Genomic DNA, 6983 nt, shown 5'->3' with positions numbered 1-6983 from the left:
CTCCTTTGATGGTATGTGAACCCTAGACCCTTAAAGAAGCTCCTCACATTTCCAGAACCTTCACCATCTTAGAGGATGGGGATTAGCGCTGTCTACTACGAATTTTTTCCAGTAAACCCATGATTTTTCTGCCTTTACCTTTTTCACAAAATCTCTAGAAGTAAATGGAGGCATGAAGCCGTGAGTAGGTTACTCTGGGTCTCACTGCTAATAACGCTGAGGTCAGACTGTGAACGTAGCTCTGCCTTTCTGTTTGTGTGCTTCTGACTACACCTGGCTGCTCTGTGGCGTTCACAGGAGGGCAACTGCAGAGCATTGAGCGGGTGAAGAGTGAGGACATCACAGGGAGGCAATTGTGATTGTTTGTTATGTTTTTCTTTTCTTATTTTTTTTAAAGACCTCTCCAAATTAAAAAAAAAAGGAAATGTTTTGTATTGGCATATTTTAAAGATAATAAATTTAAGATGAAACATTCATAAAGATTTTCAGCTGTATCTTCAACAAAATAAAAATTTTAAATGAGATTAAAAGACCTTTACAATGAGTGATATCCTACATTTTGGTTGATCTCTTCCATGTGTACTTGATCTAGAACTTCCACTGCTGCTGCTGCTTTGTTTTTAAAGCATCATCGCAAGAGAGCATCTCATCATTAGCCTCAAAAAAATCTGAAATGGGAAGCTATCAAATAAAACACGTTCCTGGTTTCATTGCTGAGCCAGGGAGTGGGGGAGGTGTAATGACTAGATCAATCTATATTTTTTGAAACACTTACAGTCTACAGCTGAAAATGCATCCTGGCAGGAAGTGCTTTAATTATTAAGATCAGCATAGTGGTTTGTCCTGCAAGCACACTTAGAGAAAGCTCTCAGAGTCGGACCCTGATGGGAATGGGAATTTGCTTAAGTAGCAATCAGTGGAGTGTTCTTTCAAAATATTTACAGATGAACAGATAGAGGGGTCACGGCTTATATGAGACCAACACCCTGAGGAGGCTTGGGTTAGCTTGTTTCATGGAGAGTAGAAGAACAAACAAGAGAGTTCACAGGTATCAGTTATCAATGTGGGAGGCCCCACAAACAGCAGGGAGAAGTGACTTTGGTTTGCTGACTGTGCAGGAAGCAGGGATGCCGTGGGGGAGAGTGGGAAGGAGAGAGTTGTAGATTACAATGGGATACTCTTCCGTGGCCCAAACTTGCTTCCTCATGACATCATTGAGTTGGGTGCTTTCCAGAGCTCCAGGAGATCCAAGAAAGGGATAAGCAATATAAAAAGCTATTCATAAGAAAGTTGCTGTCTTCAAAAGAAAAGCATGCATGGGATAAAACTGTCAATGAAAACCCTAGGAAATTGATAGAAAAGGTGTGGTTCTGTCTTTAGCATTTTCTAAAAAATAAAGAGGCTATTGAAGAAAACAAGAATGAGTGATCAGTTTTTAGTTGTTTAGCTTTAAGGATCACTGTACCTGATGAGGATGTTGCCTAGAAGTAACCATAAAGACTTTAAAGTCAGTTTCATGCCAAAACCCAGAGACGGAACCCAGAGACAGAAGGAAGAGAGCACGGGGCTGGGCCTCAAGTGTTTAAGAGCTTCACCTTTATCTTCAGATGGAGTTAAACTTACGGTCACAGACATGCCTGACGGGATCAAAACACAATGATCTTCATACAACTTTGACTTGATTCCCACGACATGCCACACCAGGATGAATTAATTGTTAATGAATTCTGTAACTAGCTAGCCTCATTTTATTGCATTATTTTATATTATTATTGATTATATTATTATCATTTATTGCATCGCATTTATATGTTTTGCAAGTTTCAACTTGTTGAAACTAAGTATTTTAAAAAAACACCCCAAATTTTACCCTGTTCTCATTTGTGTCCTTTAAAAGAGAAATCAATTAGACCTGAAGCTTCAAAGAATGGAAGTACCTCCAATCTTGTCTCAAGCCAAGTGCCCCTTTGCCAGCTACCCTTCAGGCAATCACCTTGACAAACGCAGTTTTTTCAAGAAAGACTTCAAGTTCATTTCCACCTGGGAGGATGGGAAGAAGCAAATCAAAATGCTTAGTAAGAAGCAAGAAGTAATCATAATGCTGCAAAGCTCTGGGATGAGAAGGAGTGAGGATCCGATATGATGCTCCTGAGTTTGTTGGAATTATTAATACAAAGCACACTTGGCCACTGATGTTGAGGATATAGTTTTCAATGGAGTAGAACAAAAAAAGATTTTCAGGTGCTTTGTCTAGATGTTTGGTTTGAAATTCTGCAAACTACATCCATCCTTCCTTGGGATGAGAGTCCTTTGTGCAGCTCCACCACTAACACTGCTCATGTCTACCCTCAAAAACACAGGCAGGAATCTGCGTCAGTAGATGCTAATATTTAAGAGGAAGAACACTACAACTTGGCCATTAGAAAAGTAAAGATATGTGTCCCAGGAGAAATCCTCTGAGATGATTAAAATGAAGCATATATATAAAGACTCTTCCTGGAATAGTTTAGAAAAAAGAGGGATATGAGAAAGTTACTTGTGTGGGGCAAAAAATGTGTTCGGCAAGGCTTTTTCCTCCTTTCTTTGCCTTTTTCTGAAAATGGGTGGGTGATTCTTCCCGTTATGGGACACTTAATAGACACACAAGTTTTTGGTATTCTGTTGATGGTTTATCCTTAACTTGGCTCCATTCCTCATAAACTGGCAAACCCTAAAAGATGTTATCAGCAGCTTAGAACTCCATGTGTATGTGTTAAAAAGTGCAAACAATTTAGAACAAAAATCAATCAGCACATTTATAATTAACAGTGATTCATTTTAAAGGGAAAATATATCAAGCACAATAATTTTATGGCAAAACTAAATTGCACATGTTATCTTTACTATTCTTAAATAGGTTAATTTTGACTTATGGAATATTAAAATTAACCATTACTCAATTTTAAAATTTCTCTATCCCCCTCTATGCTAAAAGACTTCTAAAAGTAGGTGCAGAAAGAGAAAAATATCATTATTAATGTACATACGTGGAATCTAGAAAAGTTATAGTTAGTGTTAGTCACTCAGTCATATCTGACTCTTTGCAACTCCAAGGGGTATAGCCCACCAGGCTCCTCTGTCCATGGAATTCTCCAGGCAAGAATACTAGAGTGGGTTCCCATGCCCTTCTCTAGGGGATCTTCCCAACCCAGAAATCAAACCCGGGTCTTCTGCATTGCAGGCAGTTTCTCTATCATCTGAGCCACCAGAGAAGCCCAGAAAAATGGTATAGATGAACTTATTTGCAAAGCAGAAATAGAGACACAGATGTGGAGAACACACATATGGATACCAAGGAGGGAAGGAGAGTGGGATGGACTGGGAGATTGGGACTGACAAATAGACACTGCTAGGTATAAAATAGATAACTAATGAGAACATGCTTACAGCATAGGGAACTCTACCCTAAGCTCGGTGGTGACCTAAATGGGAAGGAGATCCAAGAAAGAGGGGATATATGTGAAGGAAAGTTACATGGCTCAAAATAGCCTGGAGTTAAAACTCCCCTCTGGGTCCTCCCCACCATTCTATACAAAACAAAGAACTCTCTCACCCGAAGAAAAAAATGGACATTAAGGTTGATTACGCCCAGCTCCCAGCCAGTCCCAGCCTCTGGCTGATCTCCAGAATTCCTTGCCCCAGCCGTTTAAGAGATAACTAATCCCAATAACCCTGGAGAAGAACAGGCCCCCTTAAGACAGTAGCTTTCCACATATATGCCTATATATACTTACTCTTTTCTTGGGTTAGCACAGCAGCTTGATAATCTGACTGCTGCCCCTTCTCGCCTCATTAAAGGTGATCTGTTCTGTAAAGTGCCGGTCTTGTTCTTTCTCCGAAGCTCACTTTCTCTAATTCCCTTACCTAAAATATGTATCGGAGAAGGCAATGGCACCCCCACTCCAGTGCTCTTGCCTGGAAAATCCCAAGGACGGAGGAGCCTGATGGGCTGCAGTCCATGGGGTCGCGAAGAGTCGGACACTACTGAGCGACTTCACTTTCACTTTTCACTTTCATGCATTGGAGAAGGAAATGGCAACCCACTCCAGTGTTCTTGCCTGGAGAATCCCAGGGACAGAGGAGCCTGTTGGGCTGCTGTCTATGGGGTCGCACAGAGTCGGACACGACTGATGCGATAGCAGCAGCAGCAACAATATGTATACACATAGCTGATTCACTTTGCTGTATAGCAGAAACTAACCCAATATTGTAAAACAACTACACTCCAATATTTTTTTTTTAAGTAGATGGACTCCCCTTCTCATGAATATCACTCCTCACCATGCCTTTTGTTCTTTACAATCTTGCAAAAACTTGGAACCCTCAGGCAGTGGGGACAAACAGGTGTCTAGGTCTCCCCTTTATGTCTGGGCCTCCACAGGATCCCCAGGGCTCTCTGGTTTGTCCCTCAAAGCGGCCATATCCTGGAGGGATGCTAAGTCAATATGCATTGACCACCGTGTCCAAACGCATCATTCTTAAGGTTCTCTAGAAGTGTGCTTGTTATTTATTAAGTGCCCAGTATGGATCACTGAGTCAATGAATTTCAGAGCTGGAAGGGATTTTAAAGGTGACCTGGTCCAATGCCTTCATTTTATAAACAAGGAAATTAAGATCCAGAGAGAAGGGCCCTGCCCAAGGTCAGACACCTGGTACGTGACAGAGCCAGTCCAAGCTCTTTCTTTCCACTGCAGCTGCTTTATCCCTCATCAGACCTGATCTCTGCTAGCTAGAAATGTATCATTTAATTATACCAAACTTTTGTAGCTTAAGATGTTTACGCAATCAGAATGATGGAGCTGAGATCTACTTTTAGATTTAGGGAGAAACTGATAAGACAGAGATAAAGAGAAAAACAAATGCCCTTAATATCTATATTTTCAAAATTGATTTAACTTTATTTATGTTATGCTACTTTGTTCCCAAACAGACGTTAAGAAGCTTTAAAAGGGACACACACTATAACAAGATAAAACAAGTAAGAACAGTACTATAAAAACAAGTAAGAAAAAGGACAAGGAAAAGAAAGGTAGTAAAGGAAGCTGGGAACTAGAGTGAGATTGGTGTACAAAACATATGTCTTAAAAGCCCTAGGTGTTTGCCCCAGGGAGGCTACAACTCTGCTGCTCAGCCTCCCAGCAAGAAGCAGGAACTGTTACAAGAGTTACAATTCCCAGATAAAAAACAAACCAACCTCAGGAAAAACATAGCTTTCTCTACTAATGAGGCCAGAGAGAAGGTTCTCCCACATGTCCTCACATACCCTGAAGTCCACAAGGATAAACTGGAATTGGAATCACAGGCTTTTTTAAGGCCTTGGGGATCAGCCAGTTCAACTCCCTCCCGAGGCCCTGGAATAGAGACTTCTCAAGGTCACACCCTGGCACTGGGTCTCCTGCATTTGGAAAAGGAGGAAAGAATTCAGGCAACCTCTTCCCTTGCACAGCAGACCTCTGGAGAAGGTTGGGATATATCTTGATTAAACCCAGATGCCCTTTTACCTGGCCGACAAGTCATCTTCCTCCTCTTCACGTGTCCAGATGTCAGAGAGCTGCAGCTCCCCCAGGCGGTCCAGTCCCCTCTCCCCTGCCCCAAAGATGGAAGATGCCCCAAAGGAGACAGGGAAAACTCTGGGGCCAGTTTCTAAAAAGACTGTTTGTCCTGACTGCCTGGCAGGATTGGTTTAAAAATGCAGCAATTATTTCCCTGGATAAAAGGCAGGAGACCATTTAGAGCTTTGAATACACAACATACGCTAGAAGGAGGCTGAATTATTTGGGGGGAGGGGGATGGGGGAGGGAAGGTGAACTAGCATTTCCCCCTTTAGGGCAAACAAAAGGGAACATCTGGATTCTCTTTGTCTGGAAAAAGGTTGAGAATAAAGCTGTATTTTCATTGGTTTTTAGTAGAGGTGAAGGGAAATCTGTTACAAAAAGGGATTTGTATTTTTTTTTATTTCTCAATTTTTTTCTAGCCTATGAAGGAAATTGCTGCAGAGAATAATAAAAGCGGAACTTGGGGGAGTTCAAAAATATTTAGGAGGATATCCCACCACACAGGGGAGAGGGAATACAGGTGCAGAGAGAGAAAGTTTGTTTCAGTTTCAGACTTTCCCCTTTAATCTTGATTACCAAAGTATCATATAATCATTGCGGAAATGTTTAAAGGAATAGAGGATAAAATCCCCTTTAGGTTGATCCCTCTTAAGGTTCTGGTAAATTTCTTCCAGTTTTGTTTCTTATGTGTGATTTTATACACAAATATGATTCAGTTAGAAAATTGACTAATTTAAAGGGTTTTCCTGGCAGTCCAGTGGTTAAGATTCCATACTTCCAACATAGGCGATGTGGATCTGATCCCTGGTCGGGAAACTAAGATCCCACATGCCATGCCGTGCAGCCAAAAGATAAAAAATATTTTTTAAAAAAAGAAGAAAATAAACTAATTTGAAAATAAATTTCAAGTTACAAGACAGTTCTTGAATTTGCTTCCTGTCCTTGTTCTAGTCTAAGCCTGGAGGGTTGGATTTCATCTGCAGTAAGTCTGTAAAGTTTGACGGTAAGGTAAGAAGATGCTGATTTAGCAAATCTCTCCGAAATTAACCATGTAAATGAGCAAATCCTCCTCAAGGCAATTTGGGAGACAGTAACATAACAGCACCACACATTTATTTTAATGCTGCCAACTTAGCTCACAATGTTTCTGGAATTCCTCCTATGGAATTAGACACCTTCTGTGTCTATGGTACTTTCTTTTGAACCTTATCAGATTGACAAGTTCTTCCACTTTGAGGGTGGGTTTCATATTTAAAAACTTCCAAAGGTATCAGGTCTGATGAATAAGGTGCATGATTGCTCAAGTAGCAATGTTGTTTTTGATTAAGAATACACTGAGTCCAAACTGCAATGAATTTATTTTCTCATGCAGTAACAAGGTTTGAGTGG

Source organism: Ovis aries, chromosome 9 (genome assembly GCF_016772045.2).
Source record: "Ovis aries strain OAR_USU_Benz2616 breed Rambouillet chromosome 9, ARS-UI_Ramb_v3.0, whole genome shotgun sequence".
Taxonomy (NCBI): domain Eukaryota; kingdom Metazoa; phylum Chordata; class Mammalia; order Artiodactyla; family Bovidae; genus Ovis; species Ovis aries.
Note: the sequence above shows the minus strand (reverse complement) of the source record.